We start from the raw sequence: 13,147 nt of genomic DNA, 5'->3' as shown, positions 1-13,147 counted from the left end.
TGACCCCAATTCTCAAAAAGCTTGCTTTTTGCTTAGTTAAACCAACTTTGCCAGTTTGTAGGGAAAAACTTGGTGCAGAGATGAGAGACTACATTCAATTTTGCATTGAAGTCCATTTTTATGAGTTACAATATTGATCCATCTGCCTATGACCCTAGACAGAAGAAATGCATATGACTGAAATAATTTTCTATTTTTTATTGAATAGTTTAAACGTTCTGTCAATACATATGTGGAAATAAACATATGGGATTTTGCCCATATGTTTCTGTAGAAATCTATAGTCACCTCTCTCCCATCCACCTTACCAAATGTGGAAACACATTTAAATTGGCCTATTCTTAAACACTGAAGACACATAATATCAGCTAGGCAGAAAGCAACAGTACAACACTTAAATACAATCTGGGGAGTTAAGTCCAAAAGGCTGAAAAAAATCTAAGAAAAATTTCTCAGACTTAACAAACACTTCCCGATGTTTTGGAACTGGATAGAGGTGGTGTTTGTACAACACTGTAAATGTAGTAAATGTCACTGAATTGTTCACTTTAAAATGGTTAATTTTATGTTGTATGAATTTCACCACAATTAAAAATACTTTCTGAACTATTGAACTCTTTAGAACTAGGAACTTAAATGTAAAAAGACTCTCTACTTCTTAAAATCTCATTTTCCTTCTTTACATGCTGATATAGCTACATCTAAGTCACTGCTTTCAAAGGCTTAGAGATAACATTTTCCCTCCTCTCAATTGATTTTTTTTCTTTTCCATTGGGCAAATATTGGTTTCTCTCCACTCTGCTCATCATGTGCAGTTAGCTCTGCCTGGGCTTGCAACTGAGAATCTTTGGGGTCTGAGTCTACGGCATGCAGTTTGTATTGTACCAAACAGAATACAGGAATAAGTATTCTTGAAGGTGTTGATGAGCTCAGTGTGTCCTTGACTTTACTCTGTGGTGGGATGTCAGGAAAGACAGGTGAGGATACAGTATTTGGGGTTATGGATGCCATGCTTTGCTGGGCATGAGGCAGCTGCTCCCTGGACTGCTGCTTATGAGCCATTGCTCATGGGAGAGCTGTAAAGGAAAAGAGATCTTCACTCATCCTCCTCCACAAACTGGTGCTGTAACAAGCTGAAGCACACACTCTTTAAATGCCCCTGTTCCCACAACCCAGTCACTGGAGCAAGGCAGGTGGGCCTGTTTCTCTCTTTCTTTAAGCTTCTATTTATTACAATAAAATTTTATGATTTTATGCACAATTTTCCTTCATATATGATCTCATTTGACACTCAAGAATCTGTGAAGTAGGGAGAGACACCAAGGCTCCCAGACCTCAGCAGGCTTGCCCAAGGCCATGTTTCCCAGAAGACATGGTAGTACCAGCATTTGAATATGGGGCTTTAAATTCAATATCCCCATTCTTTCTACTTCATCAGGTTATTGTACTACTTCCCCTTTTGAGAGTATCTTCGAGTAGCTCATTTGACTGTGATACCTCTTGTAGCCAGTACCCTTGGCAGGGCTACCATGTATGAATGTGCAGCCTGTGCACTGTACAACTCCAGGGTGCACTGTGCACAAGGGCTATGGCATGTTCAGTGTTATAGCCCTGGGTGTTGGTATTCTTTCTACCTGATTTATTCTTTTGGGTGAGAGGACAATGGTGGTTGTGATGTCTTCCCTGGAGCTCATGGTCAGCGTTAAGAACTCTACTGTAGAGTGAGACCACCTGAACCCTGCCAAAGAGCCAATAACACCTTATTCACAATTTAACATTATTTTCTCCATGATTTAGAAGTCAAGAAGCACCTATACATCTATTTAAATGTGTAACACAAACATAGGATACTTTATTTAGAAGTAAATTACAACTCAATTACTCAAACTTTAAGTTTCTCATGTCACAAGTAGAAAGAGGAAATGGAGAAATGGAGATGTGATGGTTAATTCTGTGTGTCGACATGACTGGACCACAGGATGCCCAGATATTTCACTTAACATGATTTCTGGTTGGGTATGTGATGTTGTTTCTGGATGAGATTAGCACTTGAATTGGTAGACTGAGTAAAGCAGATGGCCCTCCCCAACTGTGTATGTATCATCCAATCCATTGAGGGCCTGAAGAGAACCAAAAGACAGAGTAAAGGAGAATTTGTTCTCTCTGCCTGACTGTTGAGCTGAGATATTGATCTTCGGCTCTTGGACTGGGACTTATTCCATTGGCACTGCTGTTTCTTTGGCCTTTGCAGTTGGACTGGAATTTATACCACCAGCTTCCCTAGGTCTCCAGTCTGCAGATGGCAGGTCGTGAGGCTTGTCAGACTCCACAGTTGCATGAGCCAATGCCTTATAATAAATCATCTACATATATTCGATTGGCTTTGTTTCTCTGGAGAACTCTAACACAGGCGGAGATGGGAAAATGATAATAAATTGCAAAATAATAATGACAAGTGACTAAAACATTCCCTGTTAAAATAATGTCCATATTAAAGGTAATCTAGATAAAAAAGGTCTTATTTTTGGCACCAACAGACATGAGGGTAATATTTTTGGAAAACTGTTCATTTCTCAGTTATTACAGATACACGCTTGTATGCAGGGTTGCCAAGAATGAATGTTAGCAGATATATCTAACACATTAAGCATTTTTCATTCCAAAACATTCAATTATCCAGATATCCATGATGGTTCTGATGGTCGATAATAATTTGATATTTACTGGCATTTCTCTATGGGCAAAAAAAAAAAAAAATCAGCTTCCCACAATGTGTATACAGTGAGCCTGTGTTTCACATATTACAAATATGAGTCTCTGAAATAGGATATATCAACAAAGGGATACATTCATGGGTACAAATACTTAATCTAATCTGCAGATAAAGAAAGAATATTTTGAGGTTAGTAGAAGGCAAGGCATTAGGAGTGACGTAAGCAGATTGTTTTGTCTCTCTGAGTTTCAGCTTTCATATTTAACAGAGATAAAACTGTTCCTTTGTATATTTATCTGGCCACATACCTCTTCTGGTGCATCATGAGAGTCAAACAGGTGAGGGTGAAAGCACTCTAAATGTAAAGCACTTGGCAACACATAAAGTATCATTGTTGAAATACAGTTTATAGAGAAACACGTATATATGGCATACGTGTATACATATATACACAGAACAGAAACAAATGCTGAGAGGTACAGCTGGATAGATAGAAGAATGAAGTATTTCTTGATTGGAAAGACAGAGGCCAGAAGGGAGGAAAAAATGCACAAGTAGTTGCTTACAGGTAGCATGAAGGTAAGAAAATGTGTGGTCAGATAAGTACAAACTTATCAATGTTCCAGGGGTGGAGAAAAAGAGCTTTAAAATAATTATGCTGGGTTAACTGCACTAACTAGTTGGAACCCCAGCAACAGATGTACAGAGTCACCTTTATAGAGAATACAGGCAGTATTTTAAGGGCAGGCAGCAATCCACATGTAAAACAGAAGTTTACAAAAATGAAGCTGTTTGTATTATAATCAGTGTGTTCGTAGCTATCTTTGCAGGAATTGAGTTACTTAAATTCGGTTTCTCTATAAAGGAAGGCCAGCATTGCTATGGACTAACTTGTGTCTCCTCAAAATTCGTATGTTGAAGCCCTGACTACCCATGTCACTGTGTTGAACATGGGGCTTTTAAGGAGGTGATAAAGGTTAAATAAGGTCATAAGAATAGAGCCCTAAACTAACAGAACTGGTGCCTTTACTGGAAGAGAGACACCAGAGCTCTCTCTGCCAAGTGAGGACACAGAGAGAAGATGGCCCCTATTCTAGTCTGAAACAGACAGCCCTCACTGGAACCTGACCATGCTGGCACCCTTATCTTAAACTTCCAGTTAGACTGTGAAAAAAATATTTTTGTTGTTTAATCTACGCAGTCTACAGTATTTTGTCCTTGCCACCTGAACTGACTAATACAAGCATACAGATGAACAAAATGAATGTGATATTGTCAACATAAGGTCTGCTGTGTTTGGCACTGATCATAAAATGAGGCAATCAAGTCATAGATTAGGTAATTTACCAATTTCATCTAACATATAGCAGAATAACTAAACTGATGCTTCAATCATGTTTCTTTGAGAGCTAACAATTCTCAGCTTTCTCAAAATCACATTATAGTTTTACCTTTCTTGAAACCTACATTTGTGGTTTAATTATAGTTATTAAATTTACACACATAAACTCACTGCTGAACTCCTTCTATTAATAATAATTCTGCTACTTTTTACTTATTGCAAGATGCTTTTGCCTGCAAGGAAGTTTCATTACTTGGAAAACACTGAACACAACCATTATTCTTTAGAAATATTAGAACAAAGGGAACAGTCATAAGGGTGAAAGAGCTGCCTAACAGAGCCACATGGAATGGAGCCATTCTGGAGTTTGCTGTTAACTTACATTACTTCCAAAGTACAGGTTACAATCCTAACCCTGGCAGTTGCCTTAGAAAATTGAGAACTGTGAAATGTGTAAGGATTACTGGAATTCTAAAATGCTAGAGAAAGAAATCATTGGGAAAATGAATACAAATGGAGCCGAGTTTTCAGAGGGTTAGTGGAGACAGAGTTTGGGACATATTAAAAATGAGATGTCAAGTTAGCCGGGCATGGTGGTATGCACCTATAATCCCAGCTACTCGGGAGGCTGAGGCAGGGGAATTCCTTGAGCCTGGGAGGCGGAGGTTGCAATGAGCTGAGATCCCACTAGTGTACTCCAGCCTGGGTGCCAGAGAGAGACTCTGTCTCCAAAGAAGAAAAAAAAAAAAAAAAAAAGGGATATGTCTGTGTTATTCAAGTGGTGCTGTCCATGAAGAATTAGAGATGTGGATCTGTGGGCCAAAAGATTAAGCTGGCTGAAATAGTAGTCCTGGCAGTTATCAAGGATTCATTCAGTCAATACTTATTGAATACTTAACCTTTTAGGGTGATCAGCTCTTTCTGTGTGCTCAGGACTGTCCTAGTTTGAACACTCAAAGTCCCAGGAATGGCCTCCACCCCAGTCCCAAATAAGCCAGGACAGTTGGTCATGCTAAGACAGTCATGGTTCCTGATCCTTTTGTGTCTTTTTTCTTTTTTTTTTGTTTTTGAGACAGAGTCTAGTTCTGTCACCAGGCTGGACTGGCAGTGACACGATCTCAGCTCACTGCAACCTCCACCTTCTGGGTTCAAGTGATTCTCCTGCCTCAGCCGCCCGAGTTGCTGGGACTACAGGTGCGTGCCACCACATCAGCTAATTTTTGTATTTTTAGTAGAGACAGGGTTTCACCATGTTGGCCAGGATGGTCTTGATCTCTTGACCTCGTGATCCACCCATCTCAGCCTCCCAAAGTGCTGAGATTATAGGTGTGAGCCATTGTGCCCAGCCTGTGCCTTTCTTCTAGGAGAGCAATCAGATACCTGTATGGATTAGATAGTTTGAGGGGGCAATTACAGAGTGGAAAGAGGGTGGAGCTGAGGATCACCAACCTTTAGCGTGGCCACAGGAGCAGAGGGAGGAAGAATGGAAAAGTGTCACTGAAATCATCAGAGAAGAGAATAATACTCAAAACATTTATACAGAGCTGTTATAGAGCAATGGAACAATGGACAAAGGACACGAATAGGTAATTCATATATGCAAAAAGATAAATGTAACTATGAAAAATAATAATGCTCACCCTATTAACAACCATAGAACTGCAAATGAAAGCGCAAATGTGATAAGATCTTTTTGCTTATTAAACTGATAGAGGAAAACAATGAGCACACCTATGGTTTCTAGGCAACTAGGAAACACGCACTCTCAGACAGAGAGCCAATAAAAATGAATATAACATTTTGAAGACATAGTTTGGCAGTAGATATAAAATTTCACTTTTAGAAATTCATCCTATTTGCAGAAATATTTGTGTGCAAAGAAGTTCAACAATTTTTAGCTTATGTTTTGTCCTTATTCTGTAAGAGATGTTTGATTTACCAGTGTTAATATAAACAGTAAAATTTGACAGTATATGACAGTAAAATTTCCCAAGATGATGAATTCCCAGAATGCGTGGTACATGAGTCTGCTCTAAGTTTTCATTTTTCTAATTCTGAGAAACTAAAAAACAGAGAAACAAAGAATAAACAACCCAGTCTGACAACTCAACATTTTGTCATATTTTCAAGTGGTTTTAAAAAAATTAGTAGACTATTGAGAAGTGTCTGTTTATATCCTTTGCCCACTTTTTGATGGGGTTGTTTTTTTCTTGTACATTTGTTCAAGTTCTTTGTAGATTCTGGATATTAGCCCTTTGTCAGATGGATAGATTGCAAAACTTTCCTCCCATTCTGTAGGTTGTCTGTTCACTCTGATGATAGTTTCTTTTGCTGTGTAGAAGCACTTTAGTTTAATTAGATCCTATTTGTCAATTTTGGCTTTTGTTGCCATTGCTCTTGGTGTTTTAGATGTTAAGTCTTTGCCCATGCCTATGTCCTGAATGGTATTGCCTGGGTTTTCTTCCAGGATTTTTAAGGTCCCGGGTCTTATGTTTAAGTCTTTAATCCATCTTGAGTTAAATTTTGTATAAGATGTAAGGAACAGGTCCAGTTTTAGTTTCTGCATATGGCTAGTCAGTTTTCCCAACACCATTTATTAAATAGGGAATACTTTATCCACTGCTTCTTTTTGTCAGATTTGTCACAGATCAGATGGTTGTAGATGTGTGGTGTTATTTCTGGCCTCTGTTCTGTTCTGTTGGTCTATATATCTGTTTTGGTACCAGTACCATGCTGTTTTGGTTACTGTAGCCTTGTAGTATAGTTTGAAGTCAGGTAGCATGATGCCTCCAGCTTTCTACTTATGCAGCCAATAAACATGATAAAAAGCTCATCATCACTGGTCATTAGAGAAATGCAAATCAAAACCACAATGAGATACCGTCTCACACCAGTTAGAATTGTGATCATTAAAAAAGTCAGAAAACAACAGATGCTGGAGAGGATGTGGAGAAATGGGAACACTTTTACACTGTTGGTGGGAATGTAAATTAGCTCAATCATTGTGGAAGACAGTGTGACAATTCCTCAAGGATCTAGAACCAGAAATATTTGACCCAGCAATCCCATTACAGAGATTTATAACCCAAAGGGTTATAAATCAGTCTACTATAAAGACACATGCACATGTATGTTTATTGCGGCACTGTTCAAAATAGCAAAACCTGGAACCAACCCAAACGCCCATCAATGATAGACTGGATAAANGAAATGCAAATCAAAACCACAATGAGATACCGTCTCACACCAGTTAGAATTGTGATCATTAAAAAAGTCAGAAAACAACAGATGCTGGAGAGGATGTGGAGAAATGGGAACACTTTTACACTGTTGGTGGGAATGTAAATTAGCTCAATCATTGTGGAAGACAGTGTGACAATTCCTCAAGGATCTAGAACCAGAAATATTTGACCCAGCAATCCCATTACAGAGATTTATAACCCAAAGGGTTATAAATCAGTCTACTATAAAGACACATGCACATGTATGTTTATTGCGGCACTGTTCAAAATAGCAAAAACCTGGAACCAACCCAAACGCCCATCAATGATAGACTGGATAAAGAAAATGTGGCACATATACACCATGGAATATTATGCAGCCATAAAAAAAAGGTGAGTTCATGTCCTTTGCAGGGACATGGATGAAGCTGGAAACCATCATTCTCAGCAAACTAACACAGGAACAGAAAACCAAACACCGCATGTTCTCACTCATAAGTGGGAGTTGAACAGTGAGAACACATGGACACAGGGAAGGGAACATCACACACTTGGGCCTGTCAGGGGGTGGGGGACTAGGGGAGGAATAGCATTAGAAGAAGTATGTAATGTAGATGACTGGTTGATAGGTGTAGCAAACCACCATGGCATGTATATACCTATGTAACAAACCTGCAGCATGTTCTGCACATGTATTCCAGAAGTTAAACTGTATATATATATATAGACTATTTTTTGGGAACAGTTTTAGACTTAAAGAAAAATTGAGTGGATAGTACAGTCAAAATTAAGTGGAGAGTACACTCTAGTTTTCCCTATTTTTAGCATCTTACATTAGTATGGTATATTTGTTACAATCAATGAACCGGTATTGGTACATTTTGATGAACTAAAGCCCATAGTTTATTCAGAATTCCTTAATTTATACTTACTATCTTTTTCCTGCTTCAGGATTCCCTCTAGGGTACCATATTACACTACTTTTGATTTATCCTGAGGTTCCCTTTGGCTGTGACATTTTCTCAGGCTTTAGTTGCTTTTGATGACCTTGACCATAAAGAACAGTGTGGTCACATATTATGTAGGATACATCGCTACTGGAATTTACCTGATACTTTTCTCATTATTAAACTGGAATTATGGATTTTTGGGAGAAAGATCACAGAATTTAAGTGCCATTTTCATGATATCAAGGGTATTTACCATCAACATAGTTTATGAGTGTTGACACTGACCTTGAGCACCTGGCTAACACAGTGTTGGGTTTCTCCACTTTCAAGTTATTCCTCTCCCTTCATTTTCATACTGTACTCGTTAGAAGGAAATCATTATGTGTAGCCCACATTTAAGGAGTGAGAGTTATGCTCCCCTCTTTTAGGGGAGATTATCTATATCATTACATAATCTACATAATTTGAAATTATTCTGCATAGAAGACTTGTTTCTTCTTCCTTATGTATTAATTTATTCAATAGTTTATTTATATTAGTATGGACTTATTGATATTTATTTATATTTTGGGTTATAATCCAATACTACTTTATTTTCTTGCTCAAGGTTTTCCAGCTTTGGCCATTGGGAGCTCTTTCGTTGGGTTCCTGGGCCATTTGACTTACCACCCTTCCATCCTTTTTTTAAACAACTCCTTACCTCTTGGTACTACAAGATACTCCAGTCCCAGAATAATCCATTTCTCTAAGGAACCCTTTTTCTTTTTATTAGAGAATGTTATTAGAAATAAAGATCTGGGTGCTAGATGTTGTTGCTACTTTGCTGTCATTTCTTTTAGGTCTTCTCTATTGACAGAGCAAAGAATTATATTTGTGTATACTAACCTGTGTATATACATATATCCATAAATATTTCTATCTCTGCTGTTTATTAAATTATTAATCTTAATCTATATTAAGTTAATCATGAGTTCTCATAAGCAAACATCTCAAACTTTGACTTATTACCATGGCTCATTCTAGCCTCCTCCTGTTGCTGATCTGTACATTCAACCCCACCAGCGAGAAATCTGAATCCTGCCATCTGCCAATTACTTGATTGTTCAATTCCAGGATACATGTATAGTCATATGAAAATTGTTAGTCTCCTCTTTGTGGGAAATGATTTAATCAACAAGAGTGCTGTATTTATTTACAGTTCCTTTTGCCTTCAGGCCTCCAGACTCCCTTATTTCCAATAGATCTTTTTAAAATAAAGGAAATATAACGTAAAGTTTAATTCCCTTTTGACCGCAAATCCAGGCTGATTCCTCTCCTCCTTCCCAAGATGCAACTATTTTTATACATTTGTTATATACTCCATTAGTCTACTAGCAAATTCCATATAAACAAATATATGCTATATGTTTTTATTGTAAAATTTACATACTTTATGAGAGACATATTCTGTACCTTTAAAATTCATTTTTTTGCAGTGGTTCTATGTTGATAAGTTTAAATCCAATCTATTCTTTTGTATAACTGTGATATTTCATCCCAAGAATGTTCCATATTTTCGCCATCAATTTTTTTTACTGATGAATATTTAGATTCTCCCAATGTCTTTTTTGCTTTTATAAATATTACCATACTAATGATCCCATCATTAAGCCAGCAATTTTTTTTCCTTTTAAAAAAATTTAAGAGAAATATGTTCTAAATTTTACTTATTTTTTATTTCAATAGGTTTTTGGGGAAGAGGTGGTATTGGCTAAATTCTAGTATTGGTATTGAATAAGTTCTTTAGTGGTGATTTCTGAAATTTCTGCACTTCATCACCTGAGCAGTGTACACTGTACCCAATGTGTGGACTTTTATCCTTCATCCCCCTCCCACCCTTTCCCCTGAGTTCCTCAAGTCCATTGTATCATTCTTATGCCTTTGCATCCTCATAGCTTAGCTCCCACTTATGAGAACATATGATGTTTGGTTTTCCATTTCTGAGTTACTTCACTTATGATAATGGTCTCCAACTCCACCCAGGTGGCTGCAAATTCCATTATTTCCTTCCTTTTTATGGCTGAGTAGTATTCTATATATATATCTCACATTTTTATCCACTTGTTGATTGATGGGCATTTGGCCTCATTCCATATTTTTGCAATTGCAAATTGTGCTGCTATAAACATGTGTGTGCGAGAACATACTTCTTCTTCTTCTCACTTCTTCTGCTGCCTTGTTGGGGGCCAGCCCTAGTCAGTGTGTCTAAGGGTTCTTTCAAGGCTGCCTGTGTGTGTACAGATCCTGCTGAGGCCTTTCAGCCATGCTTGGAAAGCCTTACAGAAAAGCTGAGTTGCTCATAACATCGTGCTGATCCGGTGTTTCAAGGGAAGTTTCTTCTTTTTAACTGAGGACACAGCAGACAGGCCTGGGAGGAAGATTGGCCTGTGCACCATGGACCTGGGAAGTTGATGGAGGGAAAGCTGGCTCAGTAAGTGTTGTTTAAATGGTGACACCAGCGTCATTAATGGGTATCAATTATGAAGGCTTGGGTTTATGAAGTCTTCTGTTCAGTATATGCCTAATCCTTAATTGGACTTTCACATTTATAAATTCTGAATATTGAGTATCTTTTGCCCTTTTTTTTTTGTTTGTTTGCTTTTTGAGACGGAGTCTCGCTCTGTCGCTGGAGTGCAGTGGCGCGATCTCGGCTCACTGCAAGTTCTGCCTCCCAGGTGCACACCATTCTCCTGCCCCAGCCTCCCCAGTAGCTGGGACTACAGGTGCCGGCCACCATGCCCGGCTATTTTTTTTTTTTTTTTTTTTTTTTTTTTTTGTATTTTTAGTAGAGACGGGGTTTCACCGTGTTAGCCAGGATGGTCTCCATTTCCTGACCTCTTGATTCACCCGCCTTCGCCTCTCAAAGTGCTGGGATTTACAGGCGTGAGCCACCGCGCCCAGACTGTTTTGCCTATTTTAAAGTAATGATTTATCTACCTGGCATCACCAGCTTCTCCACATGAGAAGGGGGAATATGAGCGAATTCTAGACTCCCTCATTTGATCGTTAGAACCACATTGTGATGCCCTACCTCCACTTTAAAGCAAAGAGATCTGAGAGTGAGAGAGGTCAAGTAACTTGCAGAGGAATCTGACCCCAGGTTTCCTCAAACTTCTAAGTTTATGCTATTTCTCCCATACATGCTTTCTTCAGGGAGATTTCCAAATAGCCCTTTTATCCCTTTAAACTCTTTAAAACAAATTTCAATTGAAAACAAATACCTAAATTGTCTTTTATACTTTCATTTTATCCCAATATATGTCTTAAATAAAGGACATTGAATGTAGTTTAACTTTTATTAATATGGAGGCACCAACAGTGGGTCAGAGCAGAAGCTCTCTGCTCTGTGACCTCAGTCAAGTTACTTCAGCCCTCTGTGCTCCATGGTGCTCTGTTATCTGTGAAATATAGAATCCAACAATGTCAATTTCAGTGGATTTCCCTGTGGATTAACGACATTAATATAAGTAAAGAAATCGGAACGGTAACTGACACATAAATGCTCTATAAAGGCTAACACTGTTATTATTGATGAATTAATCAATAATCCATCACTGTATAATGTGTTGATCCAATTCTTTTATACTTTTTTGGTTCTCCAAAAGTCAGGCTATAAGATGCAATTTTTCCTGCTTCCACTGTACCCACTTCCAGCAGTCTTCCTTTACTAGATCAAACGTGGAATGAGAAACTAGGCAAGCCAGCTTTTATAGAAGTGTACGTTAAGTAAGTCTGAATGATATTCAACAAGGTAAGATTCATGGCTTTAGCAGAGTCTTGTTACAGCGACTTCTGGAACAAAAAGGTAATTTATCTTTGTTTGTTTCTGGGTGTTGGGTTTTCTTTCTTTTTTTTTTTTTTCAGGGCTGGCTGAGGCCAATTAAAGCTGATCTCTAGATGAAGAGGGTGTACTTCTCTATGATGTGAAGAAGTCTAGTGTAGGCGGTTGTGATTTTTAAAAAGAGCTTATTGTGAAAACTTTTAAACATGCTCAAAAGTACAGATAATAGCATAACAAGCCCCCGGATACCTATTACCTAGTTTTACCAACTATCAACACTTTGATAATCCTCTTTCAGAATCCTATCATTTGATCACAAAATTCCTTCATCATGAATTTTAAAATAAAAGTTTTAATGTAATCCTAACGACACTATTACATTCAGCAGAATTAAGGATAATTTCTTTTTTTCTTTTTTTTTTATTATACTTTAAGTTCTAGGGTACATGTGCAGAACGTGCAGTTTTGTTACATAGGTATACATGTGCCATGGTGGTTTGCCACACCCATCCACCCGTCACCTACATAGGTATTTCTCCTAATGCTATCCCTCCCCTAGCAACCCACCCCCTGACAGGCCACGGTGTGTGATGTTCCCTTCTTTGAGTCCATGTGTTCTCATTGTTCAATTTCCACTTATGAGTGAGAACATGCAGTGTTTGGTTTTCTGTTCTTGTGATAGTTTGCTGAGAATGATGGTTTCCAGCTTCATCCATGTCTCTGCAAAGGACATGAACTCATCCTTTTTTATGACTGCATAGTATTCCATGGTGTATATGTGTATATGTGCATAGTATTCCATGGTGTATATGTGCACATTTTCTTTATCCAGTTAATCATTGATGGGTATTTGGGTTGGTTCCAAGTCTTTGCTATTGTGAATACTACCACAATAAACATATGTATGCATGTGTCTTTATAGTAGAATGATTTATAATCCTTTGGGTATATAACCAGTAATGGGATTGCTGGGTCAAATGGTATTTCTAGTTCTAGGTCCTTGAGGAATTGCCACACTGTCTTCCACAATGATTGAACTAATTTACACTCTCACAAACAGTATAAAAGCATTCCTATTTCTCCACATCCTCTCCAGCATCT

General features: G+C 38.1%; 1 protein-coding gene across 1 annotated transcript in view; it reads right to left on the bottom strand.

Annotated features, from left to right (window-relative positions):
* Positions 1 to 13,147, bottom strand: part of NWD2 (NACHT and WD repeat domain containing 2) — a 220,622-nt gene that overhangs the window by 25,015 nt on the left and 182,460 nt on the right. The gene's annotated exons all lie outside the window — the stretch shown is intronic.

This window comes from Rhinopithecus bieti, unplaced genomic scaffold (assembly GCF_001698545.2).
Source record: "Rhinopithecus bieti isolate Rb0 unplaced genomic scaffold, ASM169854v2 scaffold_13349, whole genome shotgun sequence".
Lineage (NCBI taxonomy): Eukaryota > Metazoa > Chordata > Mammalia > Primates > Cercopithecidae > Rhinopithecus > Rhinopithecus bieti.
The sequence above is the reverse complement of the archived record's forward strand: the minus strand, read 5'-3'. Positions and strand labels throughout refer to the sequence as shown.